The following is a 25,057-nucleotide window of genomic DNA, read 5'->3' as shown; positions in this document are numbered from 1 at the left end:
CTGTAGAACATAAGACCTGTTCTAGCAAAGTCCACGTGCAAGACAGTCCCGAACAGAATGAAGTGGCCGGCGGCTCTGGTCCGGTGCGGGCGCGGGTGCTGGTGCGGGCAGCCAACGGGCTCTCAGGCTCTGAGTCACCGCATTAGCGGGGTGGGCGGGGATGTTTATACCACACAAGTCTCACTGAAAATAGACCTGATCTGAAGTGAGTGAGAGCGAGAGAGAGAGAGAGAGAAATGGGAGGGGGAGGAGGAGGCGTACAGTGTACGCTTCGCGGTGCCGTACAGAAATAAAAACTGCGCAATTTCAAATGAGGACCAGTTTGGAAGATCCCTAAGAAAAAAATCTTTCTGCCAGCCGTGCCCCCTTCCTGCTGCCCATGGAAAGTGGCGATCCAGGCATCTGATCAAGTGCATCCATCCCACGCGAAGAGCTTGCCCTCTGTACATCTTCGCCAGGGCTGCCCGCTGAATCTGGTTTTACTGCGTGTGGAACCCAGAAGTACACGGCGTGGAAGTGGAAAAGCCCAGAGACCTGGTGTAAGGTGGTGACGGGGTTGGAGGGGGGCAATGGAGTTGGAGAAGACCTTCGCCGTGCAAAACAATTCTGGCTGCAAATACAGACTGCGTGGCTGCTCGGCTGTCAATCAAAGAGGCAACAAAATCCACTCACACTTGGGAGATCCCGGGAGCACGAGGAGGCGAGGCGCGCGCCGCTGCCCAGGTAAGCCCGCATGATGCCAGTTTGTCTAGTTTGCAACTTGTTTTTTTTTCTTCCTCGAAAGACGCAGGAATGGTGCGTGGTGCGCGCGGTTCCTGGATTTTGCGGGTGGAGGAATCGCGCGCGTCCTTTTATTTTCCGTTAAATAATGACTCATACTTGGAGTGTCGTTTAGGGAATCACGTTGCTAAAAGACTGGCATTACAGCGTGGGACTTGGAGCCTTATTATTTATTTATATATTTATATGCGCAAGTTGTTTTTTTCTTTACTGGGGGAGGGGTCGTTTAACGTGTGTTTCCACGGACTGCGCGACTTAACTTTTGATATAACTTCTTAAAAACGGACAACGCAGCGATGCCGAGCCTTGGAGCGGCGCGGCCCCGTGGATACCCATGATGTTGCGCTGCCCGATCTTGTCAGGGAAGAGCGCACGGGTCGGGGAGGTGGGGTGGAGATGGGATGTGAGGAGGAGGGGAGGGGGAGGAGGTGAGCCTCATGCGTTTGGAGTGTTCGTGGGGACGAGCGGACTGCTTTTTCACACTGGCCAAGCGCTGTAGTGCTAATCAGGAGCTCATCTCTCTGCCGTGCTGCGCTTTCGGCCTAAGAAAAGAGGAGTGTCGCATTTTCTTTCGCTGCTGTCATGTGGCTACATTGTGGCGCGTTTGTAGCGCTTTTTTCCAGGAAGAGCGTTCGAATGTTTTTTTTTTCTTATTTTCCCCTCCTCCTCGATGCCGTGCTCACTTGGTCCGACAGAGGGCGATTGCTTTTTCTTGTTTTGCAAATGTGTGGAATTTCGAGAAGTTCGGACACACGATGAACGTTATGATTTTGTTCCGCCCCCGACCCGCTCTTTCCCGGCAGTGAGAGGGAGCCTCACAAGGCGGTTGGGGGGGGGGGGGGGGGGGTACCGTCTCTGTGACGAGGGGGCACAGTACGGGGGTGTGCAGGGGACGGGGGGCGGATGGCTACGTAGGTGCGGCGAGGCCAGTGTACAGCATGAATTATGTAAAATACCATAACAATCTAGAAGTTTCCAGCAAAAATCGGCTGCCTTACACCCACCCCGTGGAACCCCCCCCCCCCGCGCGCCGTTTTTTTCTACTCTTTTCACTCCTATTACAAATCCTCCAGTGCCCTGCTCTGTTTTGCCATTATGTGTCGTCACGCATGCAACCCTGCAGCATCACCCAAATCCGCGCACCTTTTCATTTCACACTTGTGATCTCTCGTCCATCTCGTTATTTCAACTTACTTCTTCTCGCTCCCTCTTCAGACTTGTGCTCGCTCCCCAAATGATTGACTGTCTCGTTCTAGTCAATCTCCCTTCCTTTGACAACTAATTATTTAATGTCTACGTTTCACGTAAGCTTACTCCTCATTCTGAGCCTTTATTGTTTTCTTCACACAGTTGTTGTAATCTACTTAATATTACGACATATATTGTATATTGGTTTTTTTATGGATAGATAAAGGTACTTTCTTTGATAGATGCTTTATTTGTCCCCAAGGAGATGAGTATCTATCTATCTACCTACCTACCTGCCTGCTTGCCTTCCTGCTGTTTTGATCACCCCTTAGTGCCATTGTCATTTTTAAAACTCATATGCTTTTGTTCTAGTCTTTATTTCTGCTAACTTGTCTCATGGCATTACATTATATCTAACTTTCACATATTGTGATTTATATTGGCTTGCTACTATAAACGTGCACATTAAAATTTGCTCACTTCAACATTAATTTATAATGCCCAGGTATGCCTCATTCTCACTTTTAAAATCTCTCTCATTTTATGGTTTCTCCGTTCTGCTAAGCCTTTCTGTTAACTTCTAATTTCTGCTCACTTTTCTAATGATTTAATGTTTTTGCTTACATTGCCATGTTGTGATTTGTTACAATTGTTTTAAAACTGAGTAGTTTACAGTTTTGTAGACACCTACTTTTGCAATGTCCATTTATACTCCATTCTCATGTTTAGAAACTTCCATCACTTTATTTGTAGTTGATCTATCTCATAATTTTACATTACCTCTCACGTTTGTGTCTTGTGATTTATAGCATATTTGCTTGTTCTTTAAAATGTTCTAAACTCAGCTCACACAACATGCCCAGTTATGCCTCACTGTCATTTTTAAAGTCTCTCCCATCTTATGATTTATTACTTTTGTTCAGCCTTTCTCTTAACTTGTAATTTCTGCTCACTTGTCTCTTGATTATGTTGTTTCTCACCTTTGTGATGTATTATGTTTGCATATTCTTTATATTGACTATAATATTTGTTCTCACTCCCCTTATGCATGATTCAATAATCCCCCTGTGCTCCTATTTCATTTTGTAATTTCTGCTCACTGTCCTTTCTGATGGTTTCTTTTTATACTTAATCTCCTGTGTTTAGGCTTCTAATTTTTGCTTTTTGTTTTACACTTTCAAATATTTGTTAAAAAACATTTTGCAGCTTTATGACGCTTTTTGTGCTTTATCTTGCTTGTAATTTCACTCACTCAGGTTTGTCTTAATTTCACAATTCTAATCACTCTTCAATATATTTTTTTAGTGTGCTTCTTAATAGTTCCTTCTAATTTTTCATTTTTTACCCCTCTACTTTACTATTTACCATTTTTTCACACTCCCTTTCTGTGATTTATTAACTACTCTCATATTCCTATCTCATAATTTCTTATTTATTGTGAATTTCCCCCTGGGATTAATAAAGTATCTATCTATCTATCTATCTATCTATCTATCTATCTATCTATCTATCTATCTATCTATCTATCTATCTATCTATCTATCTATCTATCTATCTATCTATCTATCTATTTAATATCTCTCTAAATGATATCACAGTTCTTTTCGATTTCACATTCTCAGCTTCATGTTCTCCTTTTCTGTGCACTCTTCTTTCTGTGTATTTTAATAGTTCTCCTCATGTTAAATTCTCATTTGTCCTTTCTTTTCCAAGATTGCTATTTTACAATTTTGCTCACTCTCACAATATATAGTGATATAGTGTTTCTCATGCATACATCTTATTTTTTCTTCTGAGATTATATTATATTATAATTTGCTTTCTTCACATGCTATTATTTAATTGTTAATGACATACTCCCAACTCATAGTTTTACATGCCTTAGCTTCTCATTGTTTGTGACAGTGCAGTGGTTACTATGGTCGTTCTGCCAGTGTCTATGCGGCTTTTCCTCACTATCCCTTAAGACATGCAGGTTATGTTAATCAACATTTCTAAACTGGTGTGTGTGTGTGAGAAAGGGCCCCATGATGAGCTATTCTTGGAATATGTTTCTTTGAGAATTTTGTGTTGATTTCTCGTGTCACAGTTCTGCTTCTTTTCCTTCTTCGAGTTAGGTATGTTTTCTTGTTCTCCAAAATTACTATTTTGCGTATTCCCCATCCCACTACTTCATTGTTTCCCAGTCATGACTTCTCATTTTTTCTCAGTTTCCTATCTTCTGATTTGTCATTTTTGTTCACTTCCTTACATCTAATTTTGAAATTCTTCTCACCCTTACATCTTGCTTTCTATCCTAAAACATTTTGTGATAGTTTATCATCAGCACTTTATATTGTTTTTCTACTTCACCCCAGTGCTTCCATCTTGTCTTTTTACTCACTTTCATTTCTAATAACTTCTTAAGTAATTTCACTCTTCAAGTTTAACGCTTCTCTTGCTTACCTCATCTCTAATTCGCCATTTTAAGTTTTCTGATTCTGAAAGTATATAGGCTGTATAGTTTTTCTCATGGTCCCATCTTATTTTTCTTTTTGTTTCACTTTTATTTATAGTCCTTTTTCATTCTTACTTTCTGACCTTCCTGTAGCTTCAAATTTCCCATTCAGGTTTATATGACGTGATTTGTCATTGCACGGTTTTACGATTACACTTTTTTCTCATTTTTTGATTTGCTATGTTTTTTATTTTTCCAAAATTACCATTTTACATTGTACCCACTTGTTACATTATAGTTCTTCTCATGCTCCAATGTCATGATTTTTCAGTTCTAAATCATTTTTTCTCTTTTTATCTCTCAGTTAATTTCACTGCCTCATGTTGTGATATATGGTTGCGAGACATGGTGGCTATCCAGTGACCTGAGATGAAGACTGGATTCCTTTGGTACTGTGTCTCTTCGGAGAATCCTTGGGTACCGCTGGTTTGACTTTGTGTTGAATGAGCAGTTGCTCATTGAGTCCCAAATGAGGCACATTACCTGCATTGTGAGGGAGCATCAGTTATAGCACTGCGGCCATGTGGTGCGATTACCTGAGGGTGATGTGGCTCACAGAATCCTCATTTTTGAGGACCCAAGTGGCTGGACCAGACCAAGGGGTCGCCCACGTAACATCTGGCTGCAGCATATAGAGGTTTTTTTCCAGAGAGTGGGACTGGACCACGGGGCTTGCCAACCAGCATCCTGAGCTGTTTCGTCATGTGGTAGGTGTGGCAACACACTATACCAGTACATGCTCTGCAACCTGATCTGACCTGATGTTGTGATACAGTGGAACCTTGGTTCACGAATGTCTCGGTACACGTACAACTCGGTTTACGACCAAAAAGTTTGCCAAACTTTTGCCTCGGTTCACGACCACACACTCGGTATACGAACGAGCCAGTTTCCCTTTCGGTTTGTGCGCCCCGATGATTTCCGCACGTGTTGCATTGTTCTCCATGCGTGCGTGCGTGCTTTCGCTGTGAATTCTTTGTGCTCTATTTCATTTCCCTTTTGATTCGTACGCTCTAATTACTGTATTTAAGCAGGTGTTCAGCCTCTCCCTGTTCATTGTTCAGTCAGACGTGCGTGTTTTACCTGTGAACTCTTTGTGCTCTACAGTATTTCGTGTGCTTTTGCAGTTAACCATGGCTTCTAAGCAAGTGAAGAGTGGTGAGAATTATTGAGACTTAATTATGAGAAGTGTTGCAATGTTACTTTTCTCTTTTTCCAAATGTTCATTTTTTCCCTGTGTTTAAAACTCATTTAAAAAGTGTGTTTACAGCGATCGGGTTGTAATGCTATTCGCGTGAACTTGGTTGGCTTTTAAATAAAGTTCGGAATTGTTCAAATGTTCCTTTTTTCCCCCTGTGCTTAAAACTCATTTAAAAAGTGTGTTTACAGCGATCGGGTTGTAATGCTATTAGCTTGAACTCCTGCAATGTTACTTTCTTGGTTGGCTTTTAAATAAAGTTCGGATTTGTTCAAATGTTCCTTTTTTCCCCTGTGCTTAAAACTCATTTAAAAAGTGTTTATACAGCAATCGGATTGTAATGCTATTTGCGTGAACATGGTTGGCTTTTAAATAAAGTTCGGATTTGTTCAAATGTGCCTTTTTTTTCCCCCTGTGCTTAAAACTCATTTAAAAAGTGTTTACTGTATACAGCAATCGGATTGAAAGGCTATAGCGCAAACTGCTGCAATGTTACAGAGGGGAGGGGCTCACGTGCTGCTGAGAGAGAGAGAGAGAGCCTGCACGTGCAGCTGAGAGGAGAGGGGGGTGGGGGGCTCGCATGCTGCCGAGAGAGAGCCTGCACGTGCAGCTGAGCAGGGAGCCTCTGTGTTTGTGTCAGTGTTATTCAATGTTTTTACATTAGTTTACTATTACACTGTGCATTCTATGGTGTAATTAACTATATTTGTTCTTAAAAATCTTTAAAAAAAATATATTTACATACAGTTTGTACAGTCTGGAACGGATTAATTGTATTTACATACAATCCTATGGGGGAAATTGCTTCAGTTCAAGACCAAATCGGTTTACGACCAGAGGTTTGAAACGAATTATGGTCGTGAACCGAGGTTCCACTATATATATTTTTTAGTTCTTCTCTTCCATCTTTTGATTTATTGCCCTTGCTTGTCCTGTCCTCCCATCCCTTGTCTCATTCTCACTGTTTCTTATTTTGTCACACTATTCTTAATGTGGCTGTTTAGTTTTCCTCTGTGTCCTATGTCACAATTCCTCATGTTGCCCACCTCACTTCTTGTGACTTTATAGTTCTCCCTCCTAGTCCTATCTCACTTATACATGCTATTTGTTTTAATCTATTACCATATTCTCATTTCATGATTTCTGATTCAATAAGAATATTAATTTTGTTTACTCAGCATCTATTTCTGTTTGTCCCAGCCTCCATATGTGCATTAAACATTCCTTTACATCCCCTCTAATGATTTCTCACTCATCTCATGATTTCACCTTATGCTTATGTTGCTTTACACTTTCCTAATTGCTCCATTTTATGTTTTATTTATAACATAAAAGGTTTGACAACTGAGATGGGTCTATTCAGTTCATCAAGCTTGTTTGGTTACTAAATTGTCTAATATCTGATCTAGATACTTTTTAAATTTCTCTCAAAATCTCCTTGTTAATTATGTATGTTTGTTGTCCCCTGCAGAATGTGGGCATCAAGCGACTATCTCTTGTATGATAAAGAAGCACTTGGGTCTCTTGACATGATTTTAGGGGATACATGATTTTAGCCCCGATTTTCTAGTTACAGACACATTTTTGAGATTTGCAACAAAATTCCCAGATTGGAGTGAAATCACTGCATTAACTTGTCACTATCATATTCTGTGGTTGCATAGGCACAGGCAGGACACCGCCATATTTCAAAGTTGTTTGTGTACATGGCAATAAACCCACAAGTTAATCAAAAGTAATAATGGTATTTGTACATACCCAGTGGTGTGTTCTTTCAAATAAATCACACGTTTCTTTCATTATTAAAATGTGCGATTTGCACAGGTATACTCTGAGTTGAGCAGCGTGTCACAGCTGAGTTAATCTTTTCTAGTCAAATATCCCACCAGTGTTGAGCCGCATACAATGCAAAGCTAATTATCATTTAATAGTTGAGGTTTGGAGTATTCCATTGATGTACAGTTGTCCATGACTGGTTATGATATTACATGTCATAGCTGTGTGTAAAAGGCAGCAAATAAATTGAGTGTGCGACAGCTCATCTTTACATACTTGGGTCGACAGCACTGTACAGTACTATTAATCCTGTTTCTTTAAACCCTCAGCCCTCACCAGATGCAGAAACAAGTCTCATTGCAAACGAGAAATAAAATCGAAGAGCAGCCTTGCAGGGTTGTGGGAGGTTGAAGTGAGCACTTGGTGAAGTGAGCGCAATTAGAAATGGAATAAGAAAATCCCTCACATCTCCTGCAGCGGATGATGCTGGTGGGGGGACAGATTTTACAGTGAACCGATGACCTCCTGTAACCAAAAAGTGACTGAGAAACACTGGTTTTGAGTATGTGTGCACCCTGTCTAGGGCTCTTTCCTGCCCAGCTCCAAAGGCTGCCAGGAAAGGCATTGACCCACTGTGTAAACCAGCACTGGAAGAAGCTGATATGAAAATGTATGCATGTACTTAGTTTATTCGGGACAAGAAATGCAGGAAAATGAAAAAAAATAAGAATAAATAAAATGCACTGAACTTCTTTGGAACTACTGCAACAAAAGGCAGGAGAAGATGTATGAATTACAACATAAAAAAACAATCTGTTCGATGAAATCTAGGTTTCAAGGTTGAAGTGAATAGTAATTTTGAAAGTAAAGGTTTGGAAGGGTATGTAATTAATTATATGTACATAGTTACAAAGAGTGTGTGTGCATTTGTGTGTATATATATTTTTTTCAAAAACTTAAAAAAACAAATATATAATTGCAAATTCAACACTTGTTTTGAGAGATTGTTTAGGTGCAATAGACAAATTGTAATTGTGGCCCAATGGCTAAATTGTAGGCTTGTCAAACAGGAAAGTGACAATTCAGTTCCTATCACTGACCCATTTACTTTACCCAGCAGTACTTTTAACTGTAGAAATATAGATTCTAATGAAGTGTACATCTTTACTTTGTAAATTGCTTTGGAGTAAAACATTAACTAAATAACTGAAATCCAGAAAATAAGTGAAAGAGATTATGTTTCCCTTTTGCTTACCTCCACCATGCATTGCTTCACTTGTCTTCCCATTTCCCACAATGATTATGTAAGAATGGTGAGGTTAGTAGATGATAGCATCAAACTATGATTAATTTGTTTAGTGAAGCAACTTAACTAATCTGGTCAAATGGTGGAGTGAAACATCAAATAAAAAAAAAAACTAATGATGAGCATTTTCATGGGGTGCCACATCCTGATTCCCTGTATTTTTTAGACTAGAATGTAAAGCCCCAAGTATTTTTTTATGCAATTAAACCTTGGTCACCTTCTGTTGACTGTCCTTCCTTCTTAAAAATGCTTTTGGTCTTCGAAAGCTATGACTACAATGTGTGCTTACCCATAGTCTATGAGATAAGGGAATTCAACATCTTGACCCTTGAAACTTTTGAATATGTCAAAGCATTTTGTTTCAGCTCTTAAGTATTTTGTTTTTATTATTGTATGCCGATGACTTGTGCGGTCCATATGTTGTATATTTGTTTGTATTGATGTTTTAATTTAATTGAACTTTACCAAACCACACTACATGCAAACTATGTTGCTATGACAATAAAGGAATATAAATGCCATGTCTTTTATCTCACACTAGAAGAAGGTAATTAGTATTGTCTTCTTATATGTAGTGCCTTTCCTGGTAATGCTTTATATTGCAGGCATGAAAATTTAGCTCCTCTCTTTTGCACAGTCAGCCAGTGAGGAGACTCCATTCATTCCAATAACTGCAACACAGAGTTGTCCCACCTAACTGCTGCTGTTGAGACTGTCGTCCTCTAAGTAAGAATTAGAAGCAAGTATCAACCTTGCTACACACATGCAAGTGTTATTTAAAAGGTGTCTGCCGAGTTTATCCATCAGTCCATTTTACTTACTTAGCACGATGAAGGGCCTTGCTCTCCTGAAAGGATCACACATGATGTAGGGACCAACCCTGAATTGGATGCCAGTCCATCACAGATTATACTTACATAGGGCTAATTTAGACCATTCAATGTAACTTGAGTCTTATTTGGATGTGGGAAGAAACAAAGGTGTTCAGAGGAAACACACACAGGTGCAAACAATATTGATGGTGTGGTACGTAATAAGACTAAAAGCAATATACAGGTTGCAATAAAATCAGAAAATAATCACCAGGATTTTTAACACAGAAAGTCCAGTATCATACGGGGGCTGGTGAAACATAAAGAAAGATTTTCCTCTTGCCGTTACAGCAAGTTTGCATTGCACCTTACATGTTGGAATAAATGATGGCCTTTTAAAGCATCTTTGAGATGTCCAGTGGGTGAGAAAGCCAAGTAAGGCTATCACAAGGTGTTCTGTTGTTGAATGCTCCAGAATTTTATTAGCATTTCCAGGCATCTGTAGGAGTATATACTTACATTGTTTTTAGGAGAATTCCTAGGAGACCTACAATCCATATCACATATAATGTATTTATATATAATTTTCCTGCGGTGGGCTGGCGCCATGCCCGGGGTTTGTTTCCTGTCTTGCGCCCTGTGTTGGCTGGGATTGGCTCCAGCAGACCATCGTGACCCTGTAGTTAGGATATAGCGGGTTGGATAATGGATGGATGGATATATAATTTTCAGATTGCAACATATTTTTTAGCATATAACAAATGTTTTACTGATGAATGCAATTAGCACAGGCACACCTCTTATCTTTTAGAATGCTTGTTAACAGAAATATATTTAACTACAAGTGTTTACCTCTGTTGAATCAATAAAAGTACAACTTAATTCTTTTTCTTTCTCTTTTTCTCTCTTCCTCACTCATGTTGATGCTGCCAAGCAAACACAGCACAAGACACAATTACCCTTCCTGTGCTTGTTTACATTTAACTGTGTATGCAAGTTTTAAGTAATTTTTGGCGTATTGAAAATACAATTTCTTCCAGCATATTGAATCAACTGGTGTACTGCTCACAACTAGGGCACAGTTAAAGTGCAGTTTTATAATGTACTGTAACATAAATGCATCACTCATTGAACAGGTGTACTGAACTTATGTAAGTGGCCATAGGAAATTGGACTGGTGAATTAAGATGATGCATTTTCTGAAAGAAATTAATTATAACTACAGAAGAAATGATAGCAGGTATTGTGCATCTCAATGTGCAAAATCCTTTTTTCCAGTTTAATCTTTTCAGGATTTTTTCTTTGTATTTTTCTGGAAAATAAAGTAGCCAGTCATTATCTTCTGCTTCTTCATTTTCTGATGGTATATCTAGATTAGCCGTTTTTCTGCTGTCTGGGGTTTTTTGATAGGGGAACTCTCTCCTTCACTTGATTTGTCTGAAGATGTAAATTGCGTTTTTATACTTCATGTAAATTACTGCTTGGTGGATTAGCTATTTCTTTCTTCTCCCTCACATCCAAACTTGTTTTGTATGTTCTCATGTACTGTATTTCAAGATAAAAACAAAAATCAGCCAGTCATAGTGGAAAAACATTTCTCTGTGAATATTCAGGAAGATGATTAGTGACATTTGGTACAGCAGTTAACTGAGCATCACAAGACAGTAGAACTGGTGTGCCAATGTTTCTTCACATTCACACATGGGAATTTCCACTAATAAATGGCAGTAAAATGCTCACACTGTTAAAACAGGTTGCTCTTCCATTTCCATTTTCTGTGACTATTGAGTGACGTTCATGTAGGTACTTGTGCCAGTGGCCTAACAAGCCAGTCAGGCATAATTCTTTCAGCTCAATACACACTGCTGTGACGCAGTATCCATATTACTAACCGAGAATAAACCAGATATGGACGCAGGGACACGGTGATGGGACCATGAGACGTACTGCGCAGGCGCACGTCTCATAAACCGCAAGCGAAATCGTATCCACCGCGAACGAAGGAGTCACGGCCCAAGAATGAAAGAGCTCAACTAACGTGAATGAGAAATGAAGCAACAACGCGCCCATAGCTACCACTAACGACACAACCACACAAAAAAGAGGATTCTGCGCTGCACCCCAGAGTCAAACGTGAGAGGCTACGGAGGCCCCACAGGTCCACAAAGATAGTACGAAAGGCGCAGGCGTCACCGCCATATTGTGAGTGGCACTACTGTGGAGTAAAGGCGCAGGCGTCACCGCCATATTGTGAGTGGCACTACTGCGGAGTGAAGTTAGGAATAATGTGCTGCTTGGGATTGTACAAACTGCAGAACGCTTTACAACAAATTCAAACACAATACAGCTCAACGATACAAACACGAGCCCACCTGGATAAGATCAATGAACGCAGGCGCCTACAACGCGCGTCTGAAACTGCGGAAGCAAGGCAGGCACGGGTTCAAAACAAACAACCTCGACTGACGGATATAGAAAAGCGGGGACGGCTCCAAAACGAACGAGCTCGACTAATGTATTTCAGGATACCCAACACCGGGGGTAGGCGAGCGAAGTGAGCAGGGGGCGGAGCCCCCTTGTATAACATTAACTATGTTGTTCAGTGCAAAAGGTGACAAAGAGCAATGTTGAAAGTTTGTTCTAATGAGAAGTCAAGCAAATCAAGCAAAATGACACCTTTTATTGGCTATCTAAAAAGATCACAATATGCATGTTTTCGAGGCAGCTCACTAAATGTATCAGCATTTAGCAATTACTAGCTTTCTGTGGGGGCGGCACAGTGGCGCAGTGGGTAGCGCTGCTGCCTCGCAGTTGGGAGACCTGGGGACCTGGGTTCGCTTCCCAGGTCCTCCCTGCCTGGAGTTTGCATGTTCTCCCCGTGTCTGCGTGGGTTTCCTCCGGGCACTCCGGTTTCCTCCCACAGTCCAAAGACATGCAGGTTAGGTGGATTGGCGATTCTAAATTGGCCCTAGTGCGTGCTTGGTGTGTGGGTGTGTTTGTGTGTGTCCTGTGGTGGGTTGGCACCCTGCCCAGGATTGGTTCCTGCCTTGTGCCCTGTGTTGGCTGGGATTGGCTCCAGCAGACCCCCGTGACCCTGTGTTCAGATTCAGCGGGTTGGATAATGGTTGGATGGATGGATAGCTTTCTGTGGTGTGGCAGAAGTCTAGGAACCTGGCATCTACAGATATGAACCACAGAAGTGATTTGATGAGTGGAGTAGAACTTGAATTTCCTTCAAGTTATTCATTCCATTTTATTTGTGCAAAGGTGTTAAGTAAATTGATCTGAGGAGACATGCCCTCCTCCAGACAGTCTAAAAAACTAGTTGTATTTTGGAATGTAGACATTTCCTTCTACAGTCCCATTTCATTTGAGCCTAACCTGAAATTAGTCAACTGTTATCAAGGACTCCCCACATATTCAAGGTGAGAAATAATTTCATATGGCTAAAGACCTTGCCCCAGTATGAACCTCCTCTTCAAAGTGAATTCAGGTTCCCGTGTCCTCCAATTAAATTAAATAAATATTCTGTTAGCATAATTGGCTTATCAAACTTCTGACTGCAGGTGCACATTGTTTAATAAGTTTACTTTAGTTCACCTCTGCTCGATACTGTATTTTTGGGAGGTGCAGTAGTTAGCACTGCTGTCTTACAGCTCCGGGATATAAAACTCAAAACCAGGCCATGCCATAGACTGTGTGGAGTTCATAAGTCTTTTCCATGTTTTTGAAGCTTTTTCCCTGAGTACTGTGTGTTTCCTCCTACATTCCAAAGAAATGCAGATAAGACTGAGTAATGAATCAAAGCTGCACAAGTGCACTTATGTGCATGAGTGTGCTTTGTTGTGGACTGAAACCTTGTCCAGTTCAGTGTGGCATAATGGGCAGGATGTTAGACTTAAAACCTTCACTCTGTAACTTGCAGCAAGTCATGTAAACTTATTGTGCTCCACTTGTAAAAAATGACTTGTTAGAAATATTAGCTAATTCTGAACACATCAGTCACCATGGGTAAAATACGACAACTCCATTGATTTGCTAAAGTAATAATCACTTGAATTAAATCATACCAAATGAAAGACAAATGAGCATAAATAATTGCACTTAATGTCATGTGAACTTACTTGTATTTTGTAGACTTTTCTCTGTTTTTCTCCCACATTTCAGTTGTTTCTGATAGGTGGACTGTTTGATCTAAATTGGCACTCAGGAGTGCCCAATATTGGACTGTTCTTCTTTGTAGTGCTTCCTGTATTGCTGTCAGGGTAAACTCTGGCTCCCTGTAATGCTGTACTAAACAGGCAGGAAGTTCGCAGTATGATAGATGGATGCTTCCTGAGTTTAAACCACAGGTGACATTAAAGACACTTTCTTTTTTGTGATCAAAAGTTCATTGAGGAAGTCAATCACAAATCAGAATGTGTAGGGAATAATCAGGTACTTCAGATGACTTAAGGAAAGATTAAAAATAAATAATAAATGAAAAATAGATAACTTGCTAAGACCAGACAAAATGTATCCTAAGGTATGGTAACCCGACTTCATTCTTGGAGGTTGAAGTGTCCATAGTGTAGGAGGAATAAAATAAATTTTAACTTGTTTTTTGTATCAGTATGCTGCTGCTGGAGTATGTGAATTTCCCCTTGGGATTAATGATCTATCTATCTATCTATCTATCTATCTATCTATCTATCTATCTATCTATCTATCTATCTATCTATCTATCTATCTATCTATCTATCTATCTATCTATCTATCTATCCATCCATCCATCCATCCATCCATCCATCCATCCATCCATCTATCCATCCATCCATCCATCCATCCATCCATCCATCCATCCCACCCAGGAACAGTCATAATAGTATGGAAAGATTTAATTTGGTTAATTAATTATACCTTTCTCTGTTGTAGGAGGTGGGTGTCTGGCCATTAAATATACTGTATGTCAAGGTAACTGAAGTACAGTCATTTTAAGAAATAATAATACATTTTATTGATAAACACAAGGATTATAGGAATATGATTTCTAAAGATGTTGTGTGGTTTTGTTGCTGCTCCGGGTTCAAGTGAAGGATTCCTCTTATGTGGGAGTGCACTCTTTCTCTTTGCTGCATTATCCTTTTTCTGTGGTGTGAAGTGATTTCCTCAGACCTTTTGCCTTGTCATCTGCAGCATCAAAGGAATAAGCATTACTCCTTCTGGCACACAAACTTAAATGCTGAAGTTCCCGTCTTGAAGTAACAGCTGCTTCTCAGCCTTTTAAGCCCATTGGCCCATAACTTGGCATGACAGAGAGATTTACAGTTTTAGATCCAAAAAGAGAAAGTGGTTGTAAGTTCTCAGCTCTCCAAAGAGGGAACGGCTCATCATCATTTTAGTTTCATAAAGACGTTTCAGAAGGTCGTTTTGAGAAGTGAGAACACAGTTTTCCCATTCGGCAGGGTGCCCCAGAGAGAGATCCCTGAGAGAGTCTCCATGGAGTTCAGTGAGTGTGTGTGTCCCTTTCTGTGTGGGTACAGCTAGTTTTTGAAAAGGAATTCTAACCTCTCGTAATTGGATTGTAGTCACTTCCAGTTGACAAAATCAGGTCCTGCTCATAGGCAAGTTATTCTGTCCATCTCAATTGTCACTCCTTTAATTACAGGTCTTTGTTCTTGCTTGGGTCCTTTTTGCTCCTTCTGGTTCAAGAAGTTTGAAGAGGGAACTCTGGAAAAATGTCAGTTCAACTGTAATTTACACCTTTTTTATTAGATGAAGTACAAGCAGATCCTGGTACAAGCTGAAGTTCAGTCACTTACAGTAGTTTGGAATGTGAACAGGGAAAGGCACAGCTGAAAGTTTTCTAAATCTCTTGCCTTAACAGGCCTGGTGTGCCACTGAATCCTAGCAGAATGGGAAATGCCCACTTTGTCCTACAGTAGTCAGTCATTTAATGAGTGGTTTATCAAACTTGTTACTTTATCAGTCCTTTCGTTTACCACTTTCTAGTTGAGACAGATGATTCTGAAAGAGCTTACAGTCCAGGATTATCTTTATTTGACGCTGACTTTTGTCTTTGAATCTTTATTCACTCAACGGTTACATTCTCTGAAGGATTAATTGTAAAATTGTGGAGTTCAGTTCTGATAAATCAATATTTTAGCACAAAACAAGCTTCACAGATATCTGATGCTGATTAATGCTGATTTCCTTGAAGTTTAGAAAAGTTTAGAAAAAGAGTGGAAGAGCTGTATAAGATCTTTTTCTCCACTGACAGTAAACTGATTATTAATTGTGTTGGGTTTTATGAATCCCCAGGCAGTGAGTCGATAAACTGAACACAATTCAGCATATTATCAATGTAACTCTTTATGAATAAATAAGTTGATCCATGCTCACTGTTGGTAAATCAATCAATTGAATATAAATTTGGAAGAGTTTAACTCAAATTAAAAAGAAATCTAATTGTCTACAGATAGTAAATTAATAAATAGATAGATTATTATTTGGGATGAGTTCATTTTAAATTTTAAAAGAATCAATTAGTTTATTTCTGTCCAGAAGCATTAAATAGATTTATGAAATACTATATCTAGTAGATTAGGTTGAGTTCAGTTTGACATTTAATAAACTATGTGGTTGTCCCTTGTCCACAGACTGTAAATCTGTAAACTGAATACAAATTGGGATGAGCTTAATATGGACAAACTGCTTGGACAAAGTGAAAAACAGTGGCTGTAATCAAAGCTGTCTATAAAGAATTGGTGGGCACATCATAGGGATAGTTGGTAAATACTACAAACGTTATGTCTCAGAAATCACAGCAGAGTAGATTGAACAACTCATGACCTTAACAAAGCTGGAATTTATGGCTGAGCTGCCATTTGGAAACTCTGCTTGTATCTCAGGCCAGCACACAAAGGCTGATAACCCGATGTACCAAGAGCAAAAAAAAAAAAAAAAGCAATCTGGTATGAGTCTTGTTTTGCCTTATTTGTACATCTGGATGGCTTTACATAGATAGAGATAGATAAAACAGCTTTCCCTGTGTGTAGCTTCCTCAGTTGTCTCCTTACTTGGTCTTCAGTTATGGATAATCCACACTGATGGTTGTTATAGGTTTCCATTTTTTTGTTCACCCCTGTACTCTTAAAGGATTACACACAAAACAAAAAGCTGATTGATGCCTTGGCATAATAGAATGTCTCTCAGTGGACTCATCGCAGGAGTTCAGCAAAGCTTGTATGGTGCTGGACTATGTGGTGCATAAGAGAGGTTCAGCTTCAGCTTAACACATTTGGGAGTCATAGAAGACTTGTCACAGTCAAAGAATAAAGAGGCCACTGAGTTATAGTGTGCCTGTTATGCTCAGTCAAATAAAAGTGAAGGTACTGCCTTCATTTAGAATATTGGGTAAGAGGAAAGTGACTAGGCTGATTCCAGGAGTGAGAGATACTGTATGAGCTGTAAGAAACAATTAAAGGGCTAGAACCTTTTCATTTTAAGTAAGTAACTATTAAGGGGTGACATAGTGGAAGTGGTTAAAATCATGATGGGCATTCGTATGATGAACGGCAGCTGTTACTTCTGTTGAATTCTTCAACTAGGACATGACAGCTCAGGTGATTTTTGGTTAAGGGTAAATGTTGCACAAACGTATTATTTTTAGATAGATAGATAGATAGATAGATAGATAGATAGATAGATAGATAGATAGATAGATAGATAGATAGATAGATAGATAGATAGATAGATAGATAGATACTTTATTAATCCCAATTGGAAATTCACATACTCCAGCAGCAGCATACTGCTAAAAAATAATAAATTAAAGAGTGATAAAAATGCAGGTATAACAGACAATAACTTTGTATAATGTTAACGTTTACATATTAAGAGTCGCATAGTATGGGGGAGGAACAATCTCCTCAGTCTGTCAGTGGAGCAGGACAGTGACAGCAGTCTGTCGCTGAAGCTGCTCCTTTGTCTGGAGATGACACTGTTCAGTGGATGCAGTGGATTCTCCATGATTGACAGTAGCTTGCTCATCGCCCGTCGCTCTGCCACGGATGTCAAACTATCCAGCTCCGTGCCTACAATAGAGCTTGCCTTCCTCACCAGTTTGTTCAGGCGTGAGCTGTCCTTCATCTTTATGCTGCCTCCCCAGCACACCACTGTGTAGAAGAGGGCACTCGCAACAACCGTCTGATAGAACATCTGCAGCATCTTATTGCAGATGTTGAAGGATGCCAGCCTTCTAAGGAAGTATAGTCGGCTCTGTCCTCTCTTGTGCAGAGTATCAGTATTGGCAGTCCAGTCCAATTTATCATCCAGCTGCACTCCCAGGTATTTATAGGTCTGCACCCTCTGCACACAGTCACCTCTGATAATCACAGGGTCCAGTAGGGGCCTGGGCCTCCTAAAATCGACCACCAGCTCCTTGGTTTTCCTGGTGTTCAGGTGTAAGTGGTTTGAGTTGCACCATTTAACAAAGTCCTATACTCCTCCTCCTGCCCACTCCTGATGCAGCCCATGATAGCAGTGGTGTCAGCGAACTTTTGCACGTGGCAGGACTCCGAGTTGTATTGGAAGTCCGATGTATATAGGCTGAACAGGACCGGAGAAAGCACAGTCCCCTGTGGCGTTCCTGTGCTGCTGACCACAATGTCAGACCTGCAGTTCCTGAGACGCACATACTGAGGTCTGTCTGTAAGATAGTCCACGATCCATGCCACCAGGTATGAATCTACTCCCATCTCTGTCAGCTTGTCCCTGAGGAGCAGAGGTTGGATGGTGTTGAAGGCGCTAGAGAAGTCCAGAAACATAATTCTTACTGCACCACTGCCTCTGTCCAAGTGGGAGAGGGATCGGTGTAGCATATAGATAATGGCATCCTCCGCTTCCACCTTCTCCTGGTATGCGAACTGCAGAGGGTCGAGGGCGTGGCGGACCTGTGGCCTCAGGTGGTGAAGCAGCAGCCGCTCCATGGTTTTCATCACATGTGACGTCGGAGCGACAGGCCGGAAGTCATTCAGCTCACTAGGACGTGATACCTTTGGGACTGTGGTGATGCAAGATGTTTTCCAAAGCCTGGGGACTCTCCCCTGTTCCAGGCTCAGGTTGAAGATGCGCTGTAGACGACTCCCCAGCTCCAGTGCACAGGCATTCAGCAGTCGGGGCGATACTCCATCTGGACCCGCTTCTTTGCTGGCATGAAGTCTCCTCAGCTCTCTGCTTCCCTGGGCTGCTGTAATTGTGAGTGGGGGGAAACTCTCTCCTATGCTGGTATCAGCAGAAGGATGGGTGGAGGGTGCAGTACTCCGAGGTGAGAATGGGTTAGGGTGGTCAAACCTGTTAAAGAAGTTGTTCATCAGGTTTGCTCTCTCGATGGTGGCACCCCTCTTCGAGCTGCAGCCAGTGATGATCTTCATTCAGTCCCACACTTCCTTCATGCTGTTGTTCTGCAACTTCTGCTCCAGCTTTCTCCTGTACTGCTCTTTCGCCGCCTTGAGTTGGACTTGGAGTTCTTTCTGCATGTGCTTGAGCTCATGCTGATCATCGCCTTTAAAAGCCCTTTTCTTCTGGTTCAAAAGGCCCTTGATGTCACTTGTAATCCATGGCTTGTTGTTAGCATAGCAGCGTACTGTTCTTACTGGAACTACAATGTCCATACAGAAGTTGATATAGTCAGTAGTGCAGTCAGCAACCTCCTCAGAACCATAGAGGCAAGTATTGTAGTAGATGGTGGCCCTTTGGGAACCTTCACTTCTCATCAGTATGTCAGACAGGACAACTGAATATGTTGTGCTGATCTTCTCATCAAAACCCCATCCTCCTCATTATTGTCTGGAACAGTTTTACTTCCTTTTAGATAATACCTGAAAATTAGGAATTACAACCTGGAAACAACACTCTGTTTCACTCCACTGAAATCTGGTAATGCAAAGTGGTGATCTTTTTTCTTGCTAATTCAGCTGTAGATTTGCACCCAGCACTGCCTGTACGAGTCCATGTATTGTAGTTATCTGGTTCAGACGCTGGATAGCAGGATTTCATTCATCAGTCTTTATTATTTTTATAATAGCTATTCAGTAAGGAAGTACAGTAGGACAGTAACCAGTGGTTGCTTACCTTTCACAGACCTTCCCTCTTAGGTTCACGTCCCAAGTGTCTTTTTCTCATACAGTATATGCCCAAAGATATACAGGTCAGGTGAATTGGCAATTTCAGATTGGCCTTTGTTTGTGAGGTCCCAACCTTGACTTGGATTAAGTGGATTTGATAATATTTTGATATAAAAACCTCTTCAGTGATCATAACAGTAGACGATAAAGCCAAAATACTGAGCATGCAGTTTCATTTCACGTCAGATGGTCCTTAGACTCTATGAACTGTTTGTCACAGAAAAGACTTTTATTGATTCTCTTAATTCAAATGTAATTTTGTTAACAGTTGAATAGTCCAAGGACATAAAAACACCAATGGAACATTCAGAGTCTCCAATCATCCTTTAAAACATTACATTTCAATATATGCTTACATAGTTCAAGGTCTTACTGAGCTGTTTCTTATCATGGCAGCAGATGGCACAAGGTAGAGATGGAAACTGGACAGAGTGGTTGTGTATTTCAGGGCCCCAACCACTCAAACTAAGAAAACAGTTGCACACTTTTAGAGATATTTCTTGAAAACCGTAGCACATGGAAATACATACAGAAAGACACAAGGAGAATATGCAAACTCCTCACACAGTGGCCATGAACCAAGGACACCTGAGTTGTGGAGCTCAAGCGTTAGCCTCTGTGCCACCCATTTTCAGGCAACCTGGCACTTGCTGTCCAGATGTTGATCAGTAGTGTGTCTTGTAGTTGCTGTATATGGTTTTATTCTTAAACGTGTGCTGTTCAATTGTTAAATGTAGTATTGTATTTTAGCAGTTATCACTGATCCATTGTCTGAGTTCACATCTTGTGACTTGTCATCGTACATGTGGAGTTTGCATGTTCCCCCCTTGTTTGTGTTGGTTTCCCTTCCAAATTCCAAAAGATGTGTGTGTTGCCCTCATTTGACCCTTTCAAAGTGAGTCTGTGGTGAACTGGTTTCTTGGTCTGTCCTAACTGACTTTGACAACGACACGATTTTTGGGAGCTTGAGTGAGGCAAATTGCTTGTCTTGCTGAAATTTTACAAGGAATAGTGATGGAGGTGATGTTGGCATGGACGTTTGTGGAAAAGACATCAACTTCGGGAAATCAAGAGTGAAAACCCACTCTCCTTGAACTTTTTGATGTTGTGGTGCTGAATCGAGATGTCAGGAAGTGTCACATTCTCCCAGTGCTGTTCCACACACTTGAAGTGAACTTGTGCTGTCTTGGCAATATGTGGTGTGACCCAATTCAGACTATTTATGAAGTTGTTTCCTTTGTTTGGATCAGTTAACTGTATACTGTGCAACATTTATAATTTGGATCAGTTAACTATATACTGTGCAACATTCATTATTCATTATAAGGTCATCTTGCCTGAAGAAGGTGCCTGAGTTGCGTCGAAAGCTTGCATATTGTAATCTTTTTAGTAACCCAATAAAAGCTGTCATTTTGCTTGACTTTATCACAACTCATAAAGACTGGCCTTTTCTAAATAATTGGATGTGCTTATTTTTCTAATGTACTTGGATCTTCCTCTGAAAGAGTATTGGGCATTTAAAGATCTGCAATTCAATGTGTATTTCAGAGTGTTCACTTTCACTAAACTGAATTGAAATCAATAAGAACCACAGGTCACCCTTTTTATAAACCATAGCCCTTTTTGAGAGTCCAGTCTTGATATGGGATGACCCCCCCCCCCCATTTCCACCCACCTCAAAAGCAAGCCCAAACTGTGCCCATGTCCATTTGGGCAGAATCTTAAGTAGAATCCTTTTTGAAATCAGAGTGACAGCATCAAATTGAAATGCTAAAAGAGCACAGTTTTGCTTTACTGCCTAATGCGGAATCTCCATATAACCACTAGGGGGAGCCTCATGAGCCCAATAATCAAATAGCTGCCATAAATGCATGATTAAGACAGTAAGTTTTTGAAATCAAGAGAACTTGTATGTGAAACTTCTTATTCTGATCATAAACAAAAAATAAAACTACAAGTTTGCCATCTAATTTGATTGGAGGCTGTGCAGCTTGTTACTCACTTAAGGAAAAAAAATTCACTCGCAAAAATAAGATAAATAATGTTCTCAAACCTGCTTAATCCAATTTGCAGTCATGAACAAGAGCCTGTCCTAGCAGTATGGAGCACAAGGCAAGAACCAACCCCTGATTGGGTGGCAGGCCATCATAAGGCTCATTAATTCATATTTATGTCTTTGGGGATTTACGAGGAAAACACAGAAAGGAAATCTGCTGGGAATGTAGAGGATCTTATACCACACAAACAACACACATGCATGGGATTTGAACCCAGAATGCTTGACCTGTGTGGCTGCTCCTCTAAACTCTGTGTCAGTGCAATGGTGGACCCTTCATGTACATTTTATTATAATCAGAGCCAAGATGCCACTAAACTCTACCGCTGTATTGAAATTTCTTATTATAATTAATTGCACAATTTAAATCTAATGAGGTTGAAAATGCAGTCTACCCACTATGACATAAATAATAATTAAGTTCATTAATATAATAGTTTCCTTACCATTTGTACTGGGGCTGTTTCCTTGCTGGGTAACACAGTGGTTAGTGCTTGAATTCAGTGTTCTGGGTTTGAATCCAACATGCAGTCATGGTCTATGTGTGGTTTTCCTTCAAGTGTTCCAGCTGTTCTACACAAATTATTGTGTGTTAGGTGTATTAAAGACTCTAAACTGGACCTGTGGGCGTGTAAGTCCTGTGATGGACTGGAGCCCCAGCCAGGGCAGGTTCCTGCCTTGTGACCATAAATTGGATTAAATTGGAGAATGTGATGTGGTGTAATTCTCACTCTTCATGATCATGTTGAATGAAAGTGATCAAAAATTTCCCATTTCAAAGCGCAGTGTTTCTGACTTTCCACAAGGTGTCGCCAAAAGTGTACAAAAGCATGAGACTAGCACTATAATTTAGAAGAAAACCAGACTGTGTAAAACAGAAGCTGTGGCCAGCAGTCATGAGACTTAGAAGCCAGTAATTGTAATTGACCAGACATTGGGGCTTGTGCATCTAACTGGCCAGAATCATGAGCTAGAATGTAATGCAAACTAAGTTCAGAAACCAAAGGGCCATGTCTTGTGCTAACTAAATTTGAAATTCAGTACTTGTGACCATAAGTCTCATGCCCAGAGAACATGCAGTCCTAGTGACACTGTGCTGTAATCGCCTTGACTTTGTGCCATATGATATGAATAGTGGCATATGAAAAGTAATTGATTGAAAACGCACCATTTGTAACTAACCAAATTTTAAAACTGGGGTCATTTTATATCTTAGTTTGAAAACCATTGTTTGTGATTGGCCAGAATCAGAGGTTAGTATCTCTGAGTCAGTAGAGAGGATTGAGTTCCTTTGCAAACTACTTGTCATACTGTGCAGTATTGTAATCCTATTTGTGATCATCTTATTTATGGTGTTATATAAAAATTGAGTGAATGAGTGCTGCCTAGTGTCTAATGATATCAGTTTCTCATATTGACCACACTCTGAAATTGATGATAACTCAGCTCTAGACTTTACTCCTCTGAAAATAAAAATAGTGTGCAGTGCTAACTAGGCTTAGAAACCAGGGTGCAGTCCAGACCAGTTTCAGTTACCAGTATCTATGACTGGTCGAACTCTGAAACCATTGTCTGGTGTTCAGTATAAAAGGTGCTATATGAAGTAAGTCACAAATTCAGTCTTAAAATGTGTGTAGTCTGATTTTTGCTGGACAATATTGATGACAATATAGCTATAAATGTCTTTCCTATGGTAGCTGAGTGCTGTCCAAGCAGATATTCCTGGGTGCCTGCATGTTACCTCAGGCTTCTAGCTGTAAGTGTTATACTGCTGTAGTATCGACGTGATTAGAATATATATATATAAAAAAACTAATGGCAGCAAATTTTTCTCCCTTTACAGACATGAAGCTATTCACTCAAACACTGAGGTCTCGAGTCCTGTTTCATCCAACCAATGAAAAGCACTGGATGAGTAAGTACAATAACGACTGTTTTGAGTTCCTGCAAAGTGTGCTGCTGAAAAATTTGTGCTTCATTTTGGGCAGTGCATAATGTACTCGTAGAGTGGCCATGCCACCCTGATGAGTCCCAGATAGCCTCTAACTTTGTATGAACCGATGAAATGGGTGGAGATGTGCTTTGTGATGTGGGGCAGTCTCTAGCAGCATGACTAGTATTAGAGCAGAGTGGCTGTAGGTTTTATGAATTGTGCTCATAAGAATTACTTATTAATGATTTGAAATCACTGCAGTTTCAGTCAGTCCCAACTCACCGATGCAAGAAAACCCCCACATACTGTATGATATGAACTTTTATTGATGTCTAGTTATGCAAGATGTCAATCTCTTTGTGGATTCACTCCAATTTATGGTTGTATAGACCCAAAAAACTCTTAATGTTTAGGCCATTTTTGGGCCATATTTTGGCCAGGTAATTACACCCTTATAATAAAGAGTAAACCATTAGGTATCTTTAGCAAAAATGATGAAAAGGACTTCAAGTTGTGCATGCTGCATCAGCTGACCCCAGTGGTTCACCCCTAATGGGATACGAGAGGTCAAAGTTAGTCCTTTTCACAAAACTTTGAAAAAATGGGGACTGGTAATAGAAGCATGTGAAGTAATTTTTTATGCTGTTTTGAGGTTGCTGATCATGATAGCCTGTGCTAATTCAGATTTTTTTTAAATTTTAATTTAAGTTTTACACAAAAAAAAATAATAGAAAAGGTTATAAACAAATCAACCCCCATCCCTGAGAAAGAGAGCTAGGCTAGCAATATAAAACTTTATGCTAGTAAAGATAAGTGAATAGATAAATTAATAAATAAATAAAGATAAATGGAGTAAAAGAGGGGACAGAACCTGCTTCCTCAATTTAAATGTTTATTCTAAAATGTTATTGATTAGATCCTGCCAGGTTTTGAAAAAGATTTGTACAGATTCTCTAAGTGCAAATTTGATTTTTTCCAGTTTCAAATAGTATATAAAATCAGATACCCACTGACTTAGAATAGGAGAGTTAGGATTCTTCCAATTGAGCAAGATAAGTCTACATGTCAATAGTGTAGTAAAGGCAATTACAGTTTGTCCTTCTCCACTTTAAGCCCTTCTGGTAGTACACCAAACACAGCTGTTAGAGGATTAGAAGAGATTGTGACACCAAGGCTGTTTGAAAGGCATTTAAAGATTTTGGTCCAAAAGTATGTTAATTTGGTGCAGGCCCAAAACATGTGGCCTAGTGAGGCTGGAACTTGATTGCAGCGTTTGCAGGTTGGATCTTGCCCTGGAAACATTTTGGACGATTTTAAATGAGAGAGATGCGCGCGATATATAATT

General features: G+C 40.3%; 1 protein-coding gene across 2 annotated transcripts in view; it reads left to right on the top strand.

Annotated features, from left to right (window-relative positions):
* The first annotated feature begins 218 nt into the window (after positions 1-218).
* The window catches only part of kdm6ba (lysine (K)-specific demethylase 6B, a), a 487,454-nt gene continuing 462,615 nt past the window's right edge, over positions 219-25,057 (top strand). For both annotated transcript variants that reach the window (XM_051924045.1, XM_051924043.1), the window contains exons 1-2: positions 219-723; positions 23,623-23,694. The gene's annotated coding sequence lies outside the window, so the exon portion shown is untranslated. The remainder of the gene's footprint in view (positions 724-23,622; positions 23,695-25,057) is intronic.

The sequence above is a fragment of the Erpetoichthys calabaricus genome, chromosome 3 (assembly GCF_900747795.2).
Source record: "Erpetoichthys calabaricus chromosome 3, fErpCal1.3, whole genome shotgun sequence".
NCBI classification, from domain to species: Eukaryota; Metazoa; Chordata; class Cladistia; order Polypteriformes; family Polypteridae; genus Erpetoichthys; species Erpetoichthys calabaricus.
This window is presented reverse-complemented; position numbering and strand designations above follow the sequence as displayed.